Source organism: Heterodontus francisci, unplaced genomic scaffold (assembly GCF_036365525.1).
Source record: "Heterodontus francisci isolate sHetFra1 unplaced genomic scaffold, sHetFra1.hap1 HAP1_SCAFFOLD_58, whole genome shotgun sequence".
NCBI classification, from domain to species: domain Eukaryota; kingdom Metazoa; phylum Chordata; class Chondrichthyes; order Heterodontiformes; family Heterodontidae; genus Heterodontus; species Heterodontus francisci.
The window spans coordinates 5,293,619-5,297,662 of record NW_027142006.1 but is presented as its reverse complement, the minus strand read 5'-3'; the positions used below and the strand labels follow the sequence as shown (position 1 = coordinate 5,297,662).

The 4,044-nt window shown below is 45.5% G+C and overlaps 1 non-coding gene across 1 annotated transcript; it reads left to right on the top strand.

The window, feature by feature from the left end:
- Positions 1-3,635: 3,635 nt before the first annotated feature.
- On the top strand, positions 3,636-3,724 carry trnar-ucg (transfer RNA arginine (anticodon UCG)). Its single transcript is given in 2 exon segments — positions 3,636-3,672; positions 3,689-3,724. It is a non-coding gene; the product is annotated as a tRNA-Arg (tRNA).
- Positions 3,725-4,044: the final 320 nt, after the last annotated feature.

Sequence of the window (4,044 nt, the reverse complement as noted above, 5' to 3'; positions counted from 1 at the left end):
CTCTCGCTGTTCCCTGCTCCCCGAGTGAACTCTTGCTCCCTCTCCTGGGCTCTTTATGCTCCACTCTGCTCTCACTGTTTCCCGCTCTCTTAATGTATCAATACTTATTTGCCTTGTGTTTAATTTAAAATATGGATGAACTGTATTTTACATTTGTAGGTTTTATTTGGTAGTCCTGTACAAGTTGTGGATTGGTATTCAATATTCAGCTCTGTGAAAACGATTGCGAATGAAAATATAACTTTCAATCTTATACATGGGCTGGTCTGCAAGCTCCAAGTACTTCATTTTGTCGTAATGGAATTGATAGTGTATCTTTCAGTCTTAATCTCTGTGGGATTTTTGAACTGGTATGTTATGCATAACTTGGTCTAACGTTCCGATGTACATTATTGGGATTCATAGGATCATAGGAAATAGGGGCATGAGGCCATTCAGCCCATCGAGCCTGCTCCAACATTCAAACAGATCGTGACTGATCATCTACCTCTACGCCATTTTTCTCTGCTATCTCCATATCCCTTGATCTTGTTAGTATTTAGAAATCTATCGATTTCTGTCTTGAATATGTTCAATGATTGATCTTCCACAGCCCTCGGGGATAAAGAATTCCACAGATTTCTCACCCTCTGAGTAAAGAAATTCCTGCTCATCTCAGTCTCAAATGGCCTGCCCTTATTCTGAGACTGTGTCCCCTTGTTCTACACTGACTAGACAGAGGAAACATCCTATCCATATCTACCCTGTCACACCCTGGAAGAACTTTGTCTGTTTCAATGAGATCACCTCTCATTCTTCAAAACTCTAGAGAATTTTGGCCCAGTTTCTGCAGTCTCTCATCATAAGACAGTCCCACTATCCTAGGGGATGAGACCGGTGAATCTCTGTTGCACTCTCTCTATGACAAGTCTATCCTTCCTTAGATAAGGAAACCAAAATTGTACAGAATACTCCAGATGCGGTCTCATCTAGACTTCATACATCTTTACTCATGTCCTCAAATACGCTTTCAATGAAGACAACATACCATTTGCCTTCCTAATTGCTTGCTGCACCTGCATACCAGCTTTTCGTCTCATGAACAAGGACACCCAGGTGCCTTTGGACATCGACACTTCCCAGCCTCTCACCATTTAAGAAATACTCTGTCTTTCTGTTTATTCTACCAAAGTGGAGAACTTCACACTTATTTACATTATATTCCATCTGCCATGATCTTGCCCATTCATTTAACCTGTCCAAATCCCCTTGAAGCCTCCTTGCATTCATTCTGTACCTTCCAATTCTGTAAATTTTAGTTTAGTTTAGTGATACAGCACTGAAACAGGCCCTTCGGCCCACCAAGTCGGTACCGACCATCAACCACCCATTTATACTAATCCTACACTTATTCCATATTCCTAACACATCCCCACCTGTCTCTATATTTCCCTACCACCCACCTACACTAGAGGCAATTTATAATGGCCAATTAACCTATCAACCTGCAAGTCTTCGGCATGTGGGAGGAAACCTGAGCACCCGGAGGAAACCCACGCAGACACAGGGAGAACTTGCAAACTCCTCACAGGCAGTACCCAGAATTGAACCCGGGTCCCTGGAGCTGTGAGGCTGCGGTGCGCGCCACTGTGCCACTGTTCTATTTCAGATTTTATATTTAAAATGTCACCATGGTGACAGAGTTTATTTAGATCTGATGGTGAGTTTGTTTTTGGACTGTGATTGATGTATCAACCTGTCAGCTGTACTGAATTGGAGTGAAATGGAAACAACTTCTGTCTCTCCTGCTGTTGTTTGACTGTTGGATTGAAAATGTGTCTCTCGACTTTGGGATCAGTGTCTGTCTGACTACTTCTTTTGTTTGTTCCAGTGGAAGTGATGAGCTGGCAGTATCTCTGTGCTTTGGGAGTGATCCTGTACCGACTGTGTGTTGGAACGAGATCACTGCACTTTTCCTTGTGTCCGAGAATCACCACATCCATTCAGGTTCCTTCATGTATTTTCCTGCAGGAATGAAAGAACTGGTGAGGTAGAAGATACAAAAGCGATCAATGTAATCGTCCCAATAATAATCATTATGAACAATCACAAAATGAAAACCAGGAACACAAACAGTGTCAGTGTCTGACTGCACTGCAGTACTGCAGTATTCAGCTTCTGTTTACCAGGTGTTTGCAGTGGATTTACAACAAGTTTGTGACATTCAGAAACAACACAAGCCCTGCACTGCTCAGTGACTGGGACTGTCCGACAGAGCAGTGACCTTTACACAGTCACATTTCTATTTCAACGGAAAACAAGCAGCCACTATTTAAAATGTGCCTTTCACACTTCTCACCTGGTGTCTGCAATAAATGCTCTTTGTCTAACTGTCCAGATTGTTATTTTGCGGCTATTTTTCCGCCACTGTTCACGATCCAACAAACAGTGAGAGACTGGAACTAAAGCAGGAAAATTCCCTCTCCTTTGGGTGGTGAAATTGTCAGTGATTTTCAATAGTGATTTCTTCCCATTGTGTCTCCCTGAGCCTGTACAGACACTGTCCGAGAATGAACTCTCCCTTCCCCGTGTCCCCGGCTCACTCCATGTTCCGGGAGCAGCTCCTGCTCCACAGTGTCTGTTACAAACACTCCCCGACTCCCCCTCAACTTCCCAATGCTAATCTCTGAGCACATCTGCGGACACGCTCCCAAAGCAGTGGCTGCTGGAAGCAGATGCTGTTTGTTCCCTTCCCCCGGGCCCGGGAAGTCTCCATTAGCAGCTGATTTAAAGCATCTTCCCCTGATTGAGTGAATGGCCTCACAGACTGAGTTGGGGAAAGGATGCGCATGCGCTCCACTCCTCATTGTGACGTCCCACTGGGGGCGGGGCTATGTCGCGCGTGCGCAGATCTTTGCAGCAATTCAGCATTCAAACATCAATGGGAACTTTCCCCATTTCACCCTCATCAAAGTCCCAAAGAAAGTGAAGAGGGGCTTGGACTGGAGGGAGGGAGGGGCGGGGTAGGGGGAACCGAGAACCCAGAAAGCTGCCCACTTGCCCCATTTAGATGCTCAATTTGCGGTCATTCCCTGCAGGGGGTTTGTTATTATTGAGCCCCTCCTGGTAAAACAATCCGATAGAAAGAGGGGAGAAAGGAGGGAGCCGGTGTGTTTGCTGGGACCTTGCAGAATTCATTTCAGCAGCAAAAGTCCCGGGTTATATTAACCCGAGTGAAACACGCTCTCAGTGAGAGGAAATCCGAACGGCCCTTTTCATCTTTTCATTGGAAACAAAGTAGAGCCGGAAGTGCGGCGAGCAGAGCAGACACACAAGCTCAATGACAGGAGAGCTCGGCCGTCCCTGAGTTTCAGCTCCCAGCTCTTACATTTCCTCATCCACACTGTCTTTACTGTGGATGTTCAGGGGTTCCTTGTCGGATCTGAGGACTGTATCCATTAAACATTCTGAGTCAGGAGATCCACACACTCTCTGTTATCAAGATTTATGGGCAGGAATGTTCCAAAACTTTGTCTATTAAATCATTGTATTATTCACAGAACGAATGAGGCAATCGGTTCATTATTCAGGCCTTGAACTTGGTTTGGGTAGACCGAAAACTGAGAGGTTCAGCACCTTTCTACTTCTTCACTATTGGCCGTGTGGCCTAATGGGTAAGGCGTCTGACTTCGGTGTATTGAACAAGGTTATCAGAAGATTGTAGGTTCGAGTCCTGCCGCGGTCATTTTGGGCGATCAGTGTTTCGCACCGCAGCCTCACTGCTCCAGCGACCCGTGTTCAGCACCTGTGCGCAGTTTGAGTTCTCCCTGTGACTGCGTGGGTTTCTTCGCACAGCCAAAGACTTGCAGATTGATTGGTAAATTGGCCATTGTAAATTGCCCCCAGTGCAGGGAGGTGGGAGAAGAATGGTGGGGCTGTGATAGGGAATATGGGATTAATGTCAGATTAGTATAAATGGGTGGTTGTTGGTCGGCACAGACTTGATGGGCCGAAGGGCCTGTTTCAGTACTGCATCTATTAATAAATAACTGATTTTTTTGATGA